This window comes from Lepidochelys kempii, chromosome 22 (genome assembly GCF_965140285.1).
Source record: "Lepidochelys kempii isolate rLepKem1 chromosome 22, rLepKem1.hap1, whole genome shotgun sequence".
Taxonomy (NCBI): domain Eukaryota; kingdom Metazoa; phylum Chordata; order Testudines; family Cheloniidae; genus Lepidochelys; species Lepidochelys kempii.
The window spans coordinates 13,233,500-13,249,788 of record NC_136401.1 but is presented as its reverse complement, the minus strand read 5'-3'; positions in this window follow the sequence as shown (position 1 = coordinate 13,249,788).

Genomic DNA, 16,289 nt, shown 5'->3' with positions numbered 1-16,289 from the left:
ACTTGACTATGTCCCCTGGGCTGCACCACCCTGCAAGGGAGGGTGGTCACAGTGACTTGTCTGTGTCCCCTGGACTACGCTGCACTGCGAGAGTGGATGGCCTCAATGACTTGACTGTGTACCCCGGAGCACGCCACACTGCAAGGGAGTGCAGCCGCAGTGACTTGACTGTGTACCCCTGGCTTGCGGCTCTGTGAGAGAGGCTGGCCACAGTGTCTGGACCCAGTTCCCTGGGCCATGCTGCCCTGAGAGGGTGGGTGGCTGCAGTGAGTTGACTGTGTCCCCCGTGCCACGCTGCCCTGAGAGGGAGGGTTGCCTCCGTGAGTTGACTGTTTTCCCTGGGCTGCTCCGCCCCGGGAGTGAGGGCAGCTGCAGTGACTTAAATGTGTCCCCTGGACTGCGCTACTCTGCAATGGAGGGTGGCTGCAGTGACTTGACTCTGTCTCCCGGGCTACTCCTCCCTAAGGTTAAGGGTTGTCAGGTAAACCCAGCCATGGGGCTATAACGCCCCTTCCCCGCCCCAGAGGAGAACAGGTTGTACTTGCGACACTGTCCAATAGACAGGTTTCAAGAAAGGTGTAAGGGGTTAGGGTCTTAGCTGGAGTCTTTGTTTCAATTCCCTGCTCTGAAACATGCTTTCTGTGTGACCATGGGCAAATCACTTCACCTCTCTGGGCCCCGTGTGCCAATGATTAAAATGGTGATTGTAGCCGCTGCTTACCTCAGAGGGCTTGTTGTCAGGATCAATACATGAAAGACTGTGAGGTGTTCAGATACTATCATTTTGAGTACCTGTATATAAAGATAAATAGGCTTTTAAAGATCCACATGAGAGTTGGTTGGGTTTTTTCTGCATGAAAAATGTCAATGAAAACATTTATTTTTCATTTTCCTGAAAATTCTTCTTTTAACATGTTCAGGATTTGATCAAATCAAAATCTTGAGAAACAAAACAAAATATTTTTCAGCAAACAAAACTGACAATTTTCATCTGTAGCTGAATTTTTCAGTTTTCAGTTGCAACAATTTTTTTCTGTTTTCAGTCTTTTGACAAAAACCCAAACTTTTCAATGAAAATTCTTTGTTGTGGAAATTCCCATTTGATTTAAGAGCTGTTTTCTCTTGAAGAAATGTTTTGACGTAAAATTTTCAACCTAGTCAAAACTAACTCCTTAAATTCTATCCGTAAAGCAACAGGCAGCCACTAAAGATCCCAGAGCACTGTTGGAATGTCTTCAGGTTAGAGGGTCTGTTCAACAGACATGCTGCATCAGCTTGTTTCTGCGAGGACACAAAGCTCAGTTTATTAATTTAAAAAAAAAAGTTCCTTGAAAAGTGATTCTGTGCAAGAGCATCACAAGCTTCCATGTCGATCCTCTTTCAGTGACCCCAGAACCAATCTCCTCAGTTCACAAGTCGAAAGATCTTTATTTTTCCTGACTGCCAGCCCTGCAAACTCACTGTGGGTTCTGAGAGTCAAGCTGGGTTGATTTTAGCTCTTGCATCACCACCCTTTCAATCTTCTGTGATTGGAACTTAGTTAATGATCCGTTGGCAATGCACCGGCTGAACTAAACTCCAGCTCCCTCTCCTTTCATTCGATTGGTTCTGCAGAGCTACCAGGAGTGAAAAGTAGTAACAACTTGTTTTAATTGGTAAAGTGAGTAGTTCTGCCCAAAGGGTTAGGGACATGAATGGATGGAAAAATTCCCATTGACTTCAATGGACTTTGGATCAGGCCCAAGTTGAGTAAGGAGCCATTTGGACATCGTCACTTTTCATGTATCACTGCAACTTTGATAAAAGAGCTAATAGTGTTTCATTGTGCGCTGGCTCAGGTGCTCTCCAAAGGACCCTACTCCTGTTTCTAGTAGCAGTGAGAGAAGAGAGGAGAAGAGAAGGAAGGAAAGAAGAGAGTAGGAGAGACAGGACGAAAGAAGAATAAGAGGGCAAAGGGATCATCACTTATGCCTATGAACAGCCTGGTGCCTGTTAGAGGAGAACATCAATGCCTGACACCTTAAACATGCCCTTTAATGTTGCATCCTTGCACTAGAAATGAGGCACATGAGATAACTGCAGATCTCTAGAATTCTCACTAATCCTGGCCTCCTGTTTTACCTTGCCTCCACTGTGTTTCCATTTGAGCAATGTTCTGCCTTTTAATCTGCCATTGCCACTACGGAGTCATTTGAAATGTGAAACCAGACAAGCAAACTTAGTCACCATAAATATTATACAAGGGCCACAGTTCCCATCAAGCCGGGATGGCAAAGCGCTGCGGTGTAAAACATTGATTTTTCACACACAAATGGAGCTCACATTTTATTATTTAATGCTGAAACAAGTGAGGAGAATAAAATATGGGCTAAGAATTGGTCTTTGCAGGATAGAGCTGCATTCCACTGTGATGGGGGGCAGCATAAACCTGTCTCTGTGATTTCATTGCTCTCTGAAGAGCTCGCCGACCATGATTGGAATGAAAAGAGAGGTATCTGCAGGAGGTGTCAGAAGAGAAAGGGTATGTGATGGGGAGGAGCTAGGCTGAGTCTGCAGCTAACATCTGCAATGAGGAGTGATGGAGGTGAAGCAAGTGAATGAACAATTTGCTCTAATACAAACAGCCTTGTTGTCAGGGGTGCTGGGAAAAGAAACGCAGAATAAGACAGTATGGCCTAAATCCTGACTCGAGTGCCTGTTGCCTGGGTCAGAACTGAGTAAAGATGACAAGAGAATGAAGGAGAGGAGAAACCTGTGGGGATTTATGGAGGTTTGTGGGGAAAGGCGTGTGGCAGGGTTGGGATTTGAATGCTGCCTAAGGAAACAGGAAGACAATTAGGATTATATTGTTATTTGCGGTGCCTAGTGGCCTAGTGGATACCACCCTATGTGAACAACAATCTGTATTTAGACAAGGGAGATCGTTCACAAACGCTATTTTCACCCTGAAATGGATTATTGAGAACACCATTGAATTCCAAGGAAGTCTTGCCATCAATTTCATGGACTTTCAAAAGGCATTCGATAGAGTAAACAGAGAAACAACATGGAAAATTGTGGAACGATATGGAATGCCAATAAAATTAATTAACATTATGAAGGCATTCTACACCAACTCAAAATGCTGCATTAGAGTGGAAAATGGATTGAGTAAGCCCTTCAGCATCAAGACAGGTGTAAGACAGGGATGCCTCCTGTCTCCTTTTTTCTTTATGCTAGTCATTGACTATGGATTAAAACAATGCAACGGTGATACATATGGCCTAAAATGGAACAATTCAAGGCTATTTGATCTAGACTTTGCTGATGACATCGCTCTTATCAGTGAAGATGCCAACAGACTACAAAAATGCCCAAACTAAGTAAAAGAAGTAATGGAGAAGATAGGTTTGAGATACAATGCAAAGAAATGTAAACTCATGTTAATGGGGACTATAGGAACAGAAATCAAAACTGAAGAACAGAAACTGGAGAAGGTGGACAATTTTACATATCTGGGAAGTACCATCAGTCAGGATGGTACTAGTTCCGAGGAAATAAGAAGAATCAGGAAGGCAAACACTGCATTTGGAAGACTTAAAACCATCTGACAACTCAAAAACATCTCCCGCAAGACAAAACTGAATGTGCACAAAGCAATTGTTATCGCCATCACAACATATAGCAGTGAGACATGGCAACTTACCAAGAAAGAGAGGCAAAAGTTGGATGCATTTCATCACAAATATATTCAGAAGAATATTGGGAATAACATATAGAGGTAGGAAGATGAATGAAGAAGTCATAAAAATTGCTGGACAAGGTACCCTCTCACAAATAATCTACAAAAGAAGACATCAGTGGCTGGGACATGTGCTGAGAATGGAAAAAGAATGCTTATCAAATACCGCCCTTGAATGGAAGCCAGAAAACGCAAGAAGAAAGAGAGGAAGACTATGAATAACATGGAAATGAACAGTTCTGAATGACATCAAGCACCTCAACATGAAATGGGAAGATTTGGAGAGAAAGGCAGTTGTCAGGCAAGGATGGCAAATGTGGGTAGCCCAATGTGCAGCAATGCACAGGATGGACTAAGGTCTAAGTGGCCCAAAAGGAGATCAAAGCCCCATTGTGCAGACACACAGTGGGAGACAGTCCCTGCCCTGAGGCCGGAGCTTGCGCTTCAAGACAGGCACAGTAAGTGTTATGATCCCCCTTTTGCAGGTGGGAAACCAAGACACAGACGGGTGAAGTGACTTGTCCAAAGTGACATAGGAAGCCTGTGCCAGATCTGGGAACTGAACCTAGATTTACTGAGCACCAGTCTAATGTGGCCACAAGACCAATCTTCCTCTCAACTTGTGTTTTAAAAAAGACCCAGCCCCTTTGAGCTGTCTCTTCTTAGGGCGGTGAATGGCTCAGGGGATCGAACAGTTCCTTAGCTTTTCTCCCCTAGCTTCCCAGTTCAGTTCTAGCCCAGGGGATCAGTTCTACAACCCTGCACAGAGAATCTCCCTTTGAAATCAGTGTCCCACAGGCAGAGAGCTTGCAGGAAGTGGTCCGAGGTTGGTAGCACCTGGAAGGTGTGACCACGCAGTGGGTAATGAATTGGAGTCCTAGGCCAGTTCTGAATGGACACGAATGTTAACAGCCCAAATGGCCCCTCGTTGGAAGCCCCTCAAAGAAGCCAGGGAGTGAATGGGCTATGGGATTAATTAGAGACGGAGATGGGGCAAGTGGGCACTGCCATGGCCCATACGCAGCTGCAAGGGGGGTGTACAAAACTCCAGTCTGGCCAGGGGTAAAGGGGAGAGCCTGTGGGCTCAATTAGCACTGCCCTCTATACATGCTGTAGGTCTTAGGCCTGGAGGGAGGAACTAAAAGGGAAGAACCCAGTCTGGTCGTGGGGCTGGCTGGCAAAAGGAGTAGGTCTCTCTAGCGCTTACTTGGTGAAAGAAATCTGGCTCGACCTAGGAAGCAGTGTTGGCTTGCTGCCTGTCAGAACCTCCCTGAGGGAAGATAGGGCTGAATCAGGGAGTTCAGAGAAGTGTTAACTAGAAAAGACAGATGGAGAGGAAGGGCTGGGCTCAGTCAGGGATACCACAATGGATGTCCCTCCTGTTTGATTTTGTTATATTTTGGAACCCTTGAGGGCTGAGGACCCTGTTGGAGGTGACTGCTAACCATTGACGACCCGCAGGGAAGTTGAGGCAGGGTGAGCAGTGCCATGGTGCGCTGCCATGGGGTGCAGTGGAAGACTGCCACATCAGGGTCCCTCATTCTGCAGTCAGGCAAGCTGCACTTTGCTGTGGAAGTGTGCCACAAGAATTTGTTAACTATTTCACTACTGATTGTTTAGGAGAAACACCCAGCAGATGTGTTTATCCCACAATCCCAAACTGCCTTTCAGACCTTTTCAGGTGCCAACGACTTTAGATACCCAAACCACCAGCCGCCTCCTCCCACAACTGTGTCTGTGATGCAGTTATGTGTAATCAATAGAGAAACCCAAAACTTCTGCCACGTTTGCTTAGACTGTGAGCTCTTGGGACCTGGGATCATCCATTTGTTCTGTGCTTCCACAATGGGGCCCTGGTGCTGTTGCTATTCAAATAATAGCCATGGTGCAGTGCTAGTTGCCCTACGCATTTCCATATTTATCTCCTCTTGAAAAGAAAACAAAAACCTTTTATAAAAAAATGAAATGAAGATACTGCCAGATGTCCAGCCTGACACGCCAGGGACCCAGCCCCAGAGCCATGCTGCACCTGTTGTGTGTGTCACCAAACATCTCCATCTCCAGGGCTGTCCACTTGGCACCTTTTGCCGGCATTAGAGTCATTACAGATTGTTTTTAAAGATCTTCTAGTTGTGACAAGTTTCTATTCTGCAGCCCATTTCTAGGGCTGAGGTCCTGTCAGGAGATCACTCAGAAGCTGGGAGGCTCTGTGTAGGCTGATCACATTGCCCTGTGGCTAGAACACCAGCCCTGAGGTTAGACCATTTCATTTGAGACCATGGGAAATTCCTCTTAAAACAACAGGAGGCTTGTGGCAATGCTGTTCAGTCAAGGGACAAATTCCAACAGCCAGAGTGGTGTTGGAAGGTCTGGATCCTTTCCCGGGCTCATCCACTCTTGCGTGCCTAATTGGTGACACAGTCAAATCATCAGGGAGTGATGGTATCTCGCTCAGCTGTATTAGGAATAGACCATGAGCAGCACTCTGCACTGCCAAGTGAGAGGGAACCCACTGCACTTGGGCACGGCTTTTACCCACATTGGGCCAAACCACATGGCTCTTCCTACTCGATTCTTCATCACTGAAACCGATGGCAGATTTGCCTGAGTAAGGACTGTACCTGAACTTCTGGATTGCACCCACTAAGAGGCTATTTGAAAGCAAAATCCTGCCTTACATTGGTGAGCTTCCCAGACAACTTTTGGCCTCTGCACCTTTTATAGCACCTTTCACCTGAGCATCTCAGAGAACTTCACTGTTGTTGGTTGGTCATCCATCGCTGACGACGATGATGATAATATCGCGGTTCCCACCTATGGCTACGCATATGTCTCTGAAGTCCGAACCCTGATGCACGGAGTCAGCAGCGCTGAGCACATGGGAAGTCCATATCTATGATGTTTGATGATGCCTGGAGATGATATTGTTGATCCTGCTCAAACCTGTTACATGCTGATCTTGTCAGAGACCACCAGTGAGTCCTGTTCTGAGCCATTTGCTCACGTTCTTTGAGATTGATATCAGCCCGCTGGAGACTGCTCTTCAGGTTATCTTTGAAGCTCTTATGTGGATGACCCTTCTTCCTTTTGCCTTGCCTCAGCAGCCCAGACAAGATCTGTTTTGGGAGACAGTGGTCTGCCATTCTGATGACATGTCCGCTCCACGTAAGTTGTACTCTCAGTAGTGTTTCCTCAAAGCTGGTTGCATTTGCCCTCTCAAGGACCTTCATGTCAGTCACTCTGTCCTGCCAGCTGATGCTCGTGACTGACCGAAGGGAGGGCATGTGAAATTGCTCAAGCTGTGTAACGTGACGTCTGTAAAGAGTCCATGTCTCAGATCCATACAGGAGAGATGTTAGAACCACTGCACTCTAGATCTTCAGTTTGGTGGGGAGACAAATTGGTTAAGGACTTTTGTTTGGAGTTGGCCAAGGGCTTGGCTGGCTTTACTAATTTTGGAGGAAATTTCCTTATCAAGGGAACCATCACTCGAGACAGTGCTGTCCAAACACTAGGACGGATCCACATTTTTCAGCTGTGTGCCTTGGATGAAGATGTCTGGCTTGGGGCATTGGAATGAGGTGCTGCTTGGAACAAGACCTCTGTCTTCCTGAAACTGATGGTGAGGCCAAGGAGCTGGGATGCAGTCATTAATTAAGCCTTGCACCCCTGTATGAGTCAACCAACGGAGGGAAAACTGAGGCACACCAGTACAAATGATTTTGCCTAAGGTCACACAGCAAGTCATTAGCAGAGCCAGGAATAGATCCAGGAGGGCTTCTCCCTCCCCTCTCTGTATCTGTCTCTGCTATACCCCCTCCCTCTTGCACAGCTTCATACAGATGCAGTTGAATTTACAAATGTATCCCACATATGTCAGGAAAATAAGGGTTAAAGGAACACAGTAAGTTTCTCTGAGGTAAAACAGCCTCAGAAATCAATGTTAAGGTTATACCTAAAATACCCAATGGCCGCAGGCATTAAGAAGGATGAGAAATCCCAGTTAGTTAAGGGTTTCAGAGTGGTAGCCGTGTTAGTCTGTCTCAGCAAAAACAATGAGGAGTCCTTGTGGCACCATAGAGTCTAACAAATTTATTTGGGCATAAGCTTTTGTAGGCTAGAACCCACTTCATCAGATGCATGGAGTGGAAAATACAGGAGCAGGTATAAATACATGAAAAGATGTGAATTGCCTTACCAAGTATGAGGGTAGTTAAGGCCACTCCTTGTATCCCATGTGCTTTCTGGATCAGACTGTCTGAATGTCTTGCTGTCTGGTAAACTACCCACAGCCATTAGCATAATTCCTGGCCCTTTCTCTTTGACTCTCCATAGCTCTGAAATTCCTGCTATCCCTGAGTACCCCACCTCTGCTATCCCAGAATCAACTTGGGTCTCCACTCCCGCCCCAATCCAGCACAACTTACTTCTCAGGAATATTCAGATCGTTTAAAATATATCTGTACCTGCCAAGCTGCTCTGTTCCTAAGCCTGGCTACCCGCCTTTGTTTATGGATGTTGGGTATTTTTAACCCAGCCCTCCAATTCGAAATTGTTTCTCTGTTCATACTGCTCCCTACCCATCTCCTGTCCGAGATCAGCGGGAGTGGCAGAGGGCCGCAATCCTTGCCCAGTCGGGGTTCATTGGGCATTGAAACCTAACCTCAGGATAAACGCCATTCCATTCTCTCCACTGGTGCAGTCCCTGGAAGCCTGGATGTGGTAAGCCACCCCAGAGGTGAGTCCACACTCCCTGAGTGTCCAGACACACCAGCTTGCAGCAGCGTGGCTGGTGGAATCGCGACTACCTGGGGTCACCAGCTAACTCCCCCATGGAGAAGGGACACAGCTGCTTTAGAGCTCCAATAGCCCAGTGGCCATTGCAGCCCAGAGGAGGAAGCAGCTGTCACTCCTAGCATGCCACAGCCTGAAGGGGTCTGACCCCCGTGGGGCATCCCTGAGTGAAAACTCATTAACGCAGGCTTGGTGCTGTGGGGGAGGATTCAGCCCTTGGGGGTCACACTTAGAGATGGCCTCAGAACAGGTGATCTGAACTGGACTCCCTGAACTTTGGATTCCCTTCTGGCAACAGCATAAGCGAGCTGATACAGTTTGCAAAAGCACAACCAGCATCATCCTTTGGTTTGCCTGCTTGGCCCATAATGACCCCACTGAGTCTCTCGCCAGCCCCAGAAAAGCCCAGATGAGGTGAGGAAGCTGCAGCTTGCACATGGTGTATGCAATGGATGCTCCCCCCACCCCCGAATAAACAGCATCTGTTTTGAGAGAGCATGCCCCACAGGCTGGCAGCATAGTTCTGCAGCTTTCCTTTGGCTTAGTTCACAGCCAGCTCCTCTCTCACCCACCCCTTTCCCTAGCAAACTACAGAGTTGCAAATTACAAGGCCAGCTGGTCATTATCACATTAGGCTTCTCAGTTCCCAGGGCCATGAAGTGCCTGGGAGAGGGCACTGATTCTCTAAAGCCATATCCTGAGTACCAGGCTTCCAGGCTAGCCAGCAAGCAGTGGCTCACAGTCCATCTGGGTTCCAGAGGCCCCCAAGGTTCCTTTTCCTCTCTCAGGGGTGTGGAATCAGGCAAGAAAGGGTTAAGTGTTTGGGGAGCAGCTGCACCTGGGGCTCCTTGCCCTGCTGGGTAAACAGGTACAAAAGGAGGAGGAAACTAACCTGAGGGAGAAGGTGTGTGTGGGGAAGGGTATTGGCTATTCTGGTAGTATGGCAAAATAACAATCAATGCCAAAATATGAATAAAATTGGGGCTGTTTGTTCTAAGGCCCCAAACCTGCTGTTTTTTTTCCAGGCAAATTAAACTCTGCTTCCTGACTCTGAGTCCTGTGCTTGGAGTGCACATGCTGCATCAGTGAGCTGGCAACCCTGATTCTACAGCATAACTTCGAGCAGGACCCTGTGTCTTGGCTTCTTCTGTGGGTAAGTCAATAGCTGCTGTGTTGTCTGCTCATTGACCCCCATTGTATCAGTGCCTGATTCTCTCCTTGTCTCCCACGCCCCACTGTTTTCACTCCTTCCCTGGGTAGGTGCTGTTTATTCTGGTACAAGATGAGGCAGAGTCGTTTTGGTTTTCCAAAAATAACTATGTAACTTTCCAAGCTGTCTGTTGCAATTGTTTAAATATGCTTGAATAGTAATATACCATGTCAGCCAAGGGCCTTTCTCCCACCCCACCCCCCACAATGCTTCAATAGCCAGCTAACACACACCCTGGTATGGTTTATCGCTTAACCACCCTTCCCTGCCCAAGGGTGGTGATTTACCGCTCAACCACCATCTTGCGGTTTACGCACTGTAGCTCTCCTTTGAGTTCCCTGCTAGTGAACAAGTCCATGCCCTGTCCCACAGCGAGCTGCCCTGTAAGCTCTCCGTGTGCCAAACTTCCCATAGGTGTCAATGGGAGCAACACCCAGGCATAGTCAATCCCAGGCTGGTTGCTGCTCTAATAAGCAGTAGGCTGGAGTCCCCTTCCTTAGACATGGGCATGCAGGCTGTGAAGAACAGCCTCTCTGGGGGCAGTGTGTTCTAGTGGGTAAGGCACTCCGCTGGGAGGCAGGAGTCCTGGGTTCTGTTCCTGGCTCTGCCAGTGACATCTCTTTCCTCACCTGCATGAGGATCCATACCTAGCTGTATAAAGTGCCTTGAGAGCTAGATATGGAGTGCTCTGTGTGTGCATTGTTACATTAAGGGAAATACCCATCCCATACCTGGAGCCCCTGGAAGGGCCAAGCTCCCATGTGGGCTAGTGGGACTGAGTATGGACTTTGCTATCAGTCCCTGGATGAACATGGGAACTGTAGTTCCTTTGTGCCCTGTATGAGTGGGGCAGGTGCATTCACCATAGGTAGCTCTAGAAGGATTTGAACTTCAAGCCATTGTGCCGGTTGGGGGTGTTAAACTAATGGGGGTATATTTGCCCCTTGCTTTTGCGCAGTGTTTTCAGACTAGTTTGGAGGAGAAATCCCTCTGAAAAAAACAGCTGCATCTGGGTCTGAGGCCCTGTCCCACAGGCATACATTTGTAACAGTGGGAGCAATTAGCCATTGGAACAATTTACCAAGTGTCCTGGTGGGTTCTCCATCACTGACCAGTTTGCCATCAGGATGGGATCCTTTTCTAAAAGCTCTGTCCTAGGAATGGTTTCTGGGGCAGGTCTCTGGCCTGTGTGATACAGGAGAGCAGACCAGATGCTCACAGTGGTCCCTTCTGGCTTTGGAATCTATGAAACTTAAAGGTATCTAGGCTCCTAAATCCCATTGATTTCAGTGAAAGTAAAGATCCCCAATACCTTTTGAGGCTCTGGGCCTTGATGCCTTAATCTCAGCCAGTCCAGTCACTGTTGCAAAGGCTATTAGACATATACTGCCTAATTCACGGTAATTGGGAAGGAGAGGGAATTTGCCACTTATAAATGGTAGATGAGCAACCACATTGATCCTGTCATGCTCGGCTAATGTGCAAAGACACAAACCTGGTTTAGCTGCAAATTTCTCATTGCTAATCCCACCTGTCAGTAGCTCTCCTTTCCTCCATATTCTTCCCTTTTTTTTTCTCCTCCTTTCTCTTTCCTTTTCTCCTTCATTCTTTCTCCTGGTACTTGCAACCCTGTGGCCTCTTCCAGCATTAAAGTCCCACAGCACCCCTGTCTCCTTCACAGTCACTACTGTTATCCTGGTTTTCCACGTTGTCAGTGACTAGGAAAGTGAAGACTCCCGGGTCTCCTGTGTATCTCTGTCGAAGACAAAGGATGCTTTGGAAATCTCGGCAGCATCTTGTGATGCAGGAATATTACACCCCCTCTCTGTTATGCTGTGGGTCTCAGTACTAAATGATCAGGGTCTCTGTTACACTATCTGCCCTTCCAGCTGCTGCTAGAGTGCACCCTCTTTCAGAATGTACATTGCTATATCCTGAAAATTCTCTCGCTCCACGGGACATCCTTCTAGAGGGGCAAGCAGAACTGTCAGTATTAACAGCTCTGGCCTTTGAAACATCCTCTAAGCTTCCAAGGGATTTCCTGCTGTCTGGGGTGAAGTTTACTGAACAATGCGGAGTTCCTGTAAAATAGGCCATGCATATCCTTGCAAGAAAGGTGGGATTTTAAGGGGTCAGGACCAAAGCATCTTAACCCTTGCAGCTCTCCGGTGGGGTGCATAAGTGACCTTATCTCTAGTTTACGTAGGGGGGAAATAGAGGTACATAGGCAAATTGACTTGAATTGGCTACACTGGAAATCTCTGTCAGCGCTGGGATTAGCGCTCAACAACTCCTGGCTCTTTGCTCTGTGCTCACACCATTAGGCCAGGCTGCCTCCCTATGAGTGGATCAGTAATTGTTTTGTGGCTTTGGATGTATGTTAGTAGGAGAGATGGGAAGGAACAACAGCTTGGTCTAGGGGCATTTATCCTTTGCAATTCCCAGATTCCCCCCCCCGCCCCCAGGTTGGAGGGGGGGTGGCCATGGAGGGGTCTCTATCTTCCTTTGTGCTACCACCCACCCCAACAACACCCCTTGTGCACTGCCTCTGCTCTCAGCATGTGTGTGCTGCCTTGGTGACTCTGCTAAAGAGTTGTCCAGAGATTAGCACTGTGAGGGATTAAACAAGCCAACAGGGAACGCTGAGCTCTTTGCAGCAGGCCCTGCTCTGCATTTCCTTATGTCCATGCAACTCCACTAGCACCTGGATCATATTGAGGGTAGGTGCTGGCAGAATTTGGCCCAGTGGTTTTGTGGTAATCTGTTCCCAGCAGCAAATCTGGGACCTCTTGCTCTGCTAGTCAGGAAGCAGCCCTGCTAGATCGTCCCTTACTTGGGGGACAGAGGTGTACTCTAACTCTGCTGTCAGCAGAGTTAAAGAGCAAAATCCCCCCTGTGGGCCTGGGAAGAGGGGTGGGTGTGGGACTGCGGTGTAGAAGGATGCAGAGATGTGCTCTAAAGCCAGATCCCAATGTCAGGTAGTTACAGGGCAAAATTCCAGACCACCTGGCCTGGGTAACCTGCATCCAGCACGGACCAATGCCTGACACTGTTGCCGAGCATGGAAAACGTTCCAAGATGCTTGGCCAATGGCAAAGCTGCCCCTCACCGGGTGGGAGTCCTTCCTGGGTACTCCCAGCCCAACCTCCAGCTCCACATGTGAACTAGCCCTTGTCAGCAGAGCACAGCAGACAGCATTGTCCAGTGATCAGAGTAAGGAGCCCTGGGGTCTATGCCCCACTCCCTCTGGGCTGCAGCAAGGTACCATTTCTCCAAAACCGTGTCGGACACCCAGAGCTTGGCAGAGCCTGGATTCTTCCATTCCCCAGGATATTCCGTTATTTAAAAAAAAAAATCCAAAATGGAACAAAAACCAGTTGAAACTTCCTGCAAAACAAAACTCAGAAGAAAGTTTTGTTTCAGGTCAAACAAAACATTTGTCTTTTGACAATCAAAATATTTTGTTCCAATGTCAACCTTCCTTAACCTTTCTTTAAAAAAAGAGGTAGAGACCAATGAATTTCACTTAGAAATGAAAAATCAACACTTTTCATTCAAAAAATGTTGAAATTGGAGGTCTCTACATAATTGGAACGCTTCATTTGGGGCTTTTTATATGACATGTTTTCAAGATGGACACATCTCTGCAACGTTTCAATGCAGACATAAATTGCATTTTTTGTTTTTCAAAAAAATACTTGTTTTAGGTACCAGGTGGGTGAGGAAACCTCTTTTATTGGCTCAACTTCTGTGGGTGAAAGACAAGTGTTTGAGCTACACAGAGCTCTTCTTCAGCTCTGAGAAAGGTACTGCATGTCCTTTTCTAGTCTCTTTTTGACAAGTTTCCAACTAGGTCTACTTTCACATCCTCAGGTGAAAGGCAAAGTATTAGTTTCATGAACATCTAGGGAGCTGGGCAATCAGTTGCCCTTTGAAACAGGTCTGTGCCTGACATAAGCCAGGGTATATACAGAGGAGAATGCAGCCAAAGCTCCTTCTGGTTTTGACTTTCCAGAAGGACGTGGGAGCCATGAGGACTGTGTGTTTAGAGAGAGAAATTCTGACCCTGACTGCGTCCAGCCTGCAAACTCCCAGCTATCCCCTTTCAAAGGTCTGGCACGGTATGTTGTGTATCAGCATTCCCCAAAATGAAGGGAGAGCTCTAAAGGTGAGGGCTGAAATGGAAAAATAAAACACACAGCAAGGTGTTTTGGTTGGCCGTGCTGCTCCCCAAACAACGTGAGGCTAAGCTAAGACTCTCCATGGCTTTGTTAATAAACAGGCACTCCTTAATTCCTCTGATCCAAAGGCGTTCCACACATGGGAACATGTACTGAATCGTAAATAGCCCCCTCAGGGTCATGAGCAAGCTCAGGACTGTGTTTTAATAGCCTCTGTGCCCATCAATTAGGGGAGGTGAAGGGGCCAGGGTGAGACTCGACCCCCTTCTGCAGCAATAGCCAAATGTAGCTGGGGACCCCTGCAGCCAGCATCATGTGTCCACGTGGCGCTGGCCATGCCTGTACGGACCAGCCCAGCACCCTCATTGCCTGATGATGAAAGTGACTTGCAGGATAAGTGCAAGAGGCACCCAGTGCCCTGCAGGATCAGCCCCTGAAATAGGAACCATCCCATCTTCAACAGGATCCTAGTAGATGGAGACTGTCCCCCTGCAAGAGCAGGATCTTCTCGTCCCTCTAATAAAGAGTGCATTGGATATGGGACACGGGGCTTTGGCTTGAGGCATTGTGTCCGGCTGGTGAGGAGCTAGGCTGGCTTTGCTGCAGGGGCTTTAGCACCGGGCTGTCTAGTTGCCTCAGGAAGAATTTCTTCCAGCTCAGGGGCTCCCTCTTGTGTCAATAACAAGTTGTTATAATTGGCTCCCCCAGCTGGCATTTCCCAGTAAAACCGAACTGTTGCATGTATTTCCAATGATGTAGGGGGGCGGAAGGGGATTCCAGGATAGCCAACGCCAGCCGGTTAGGGGTGGAAATAGTGTTGCCTTCTAAATGAGCCCAGAGGGCTGTTTAAGATGCCAGCATCTCCAACTCCGCTGCACTGGAAATGCATGCATAGCAGTACTGCAGAAAAAAGAACAGGAGGGCTTGTGGCACCTTAGAGACTAACCAATTTGTCTGAGCATAAAAGCTTTCGGGAGCTACAGCTCCCTGCATCGGATGCATGAAACCGGTATTGGAGTAGTGTCCAGAGGCCCCAGCTGAGATCTGAGCCCTGCTGTGCTAGTAGGTGCTGTGTACACACGTGGTAAGGGCCAGTCTCTTCTCTGAAGAACTTACAAGACCCTCGGTAGGAAGGGAAACCAGCACTGAGGGGAGGTGACTTGCTCAAGACAGCAGTTGAGCAGGGAACAGATTGCAGGTGTCCTGATGCCCTGATCATGGGATGACATTTCCTCTGCACAGTGCTGTACAGTAATGTCCCCTGCCTTGTCATTTCCACCCCCGTGCCCCGGTTTGCAATACACTATGCAGGGTACTGTGGGCCATTTCTCCAGAACACCATGCTAGTGGTCTGAAGGTCACCCGCCTTAGGCATGTATGTTATAGGGTTAGTGTGTAAAGAGCATTGAATGTCTACAGGCTAGATAGTGGTCAAGTACTGATGATTGATTATCTGAATGGCAACACCTGCTTCCAAGGGGAGGTCACAGAGTTCAGTAGGGTGCTTGGCTAAAATCACCCCCGTTGCTCCCTGGGTTTGGCGTAGTCGGGGAGAGTGCTAGGTCAGACCGGGCTCCAGGCAGTGGCTAACTCCAAGCCGGGGTCTGTGATTCTGTGCCACTGGCACCTGGCCCACAGCGGGTCTTCCGCTTTCCCTGCGGCAGCAGGGAACTCGAGTGCAGCTGAGGGCCAGGAGACACAGTGGTGAGGAGAGCCTGTGTCCTGCCTGTAGAGGGGCTGGGCCCTTTCGTGCCCCTCTTGGGCAGGGGCACCCTAAGAGATCTGCTCCACCGGGGCTGTAAGCCTCTCCCTACTCAGGTCCATCTGCTGAGACTCTGGCTTTGCTCACCTACGGCTCTCTCTGCTTCTGGATTTCTCTAGCCTCTTGTCTGTGCTGGGTGCCTCCGCCCCACACTTGGCGTGGGATGTTGGGGCAGGATGTGGGCTCTCCCTGGGGGCCCCCAGGATGGGTGGGGCCGAGCATGCTATCCTTGGGGAGGGCAGTGATTTCTCAGGCAGGGTGCCCAGGAAGCCGGCCCTGGGCTGGCTCCCCTGATTAGCACTGCTCTGGCAGGCGTGGCCCCTGTGTGCCCACTCTTGGCCTCTCAGAACCTCCACTCTTCTCAGGTGGTGGGGGGGGGGGCAGTGCCATAAACAGGAAAGTGCAAGTTCCCTGCACCCTTTGATGTGTCAGCAGATTTCCCCCATAATCATGAAGACCATCTCCAAGCTGCAGGTGGGCAAGTCATGGCCCCTCGTCCTGGGATCAGGGTTTATTAATGACTACATGGGGGATGATGTTAGTCACTGCTCCCACGGAGCCTAAACAGCAGCCTCTTCTCTTCCCATAGGGACAGAAGGATCCTTCGAGCTTGTGAAGTGT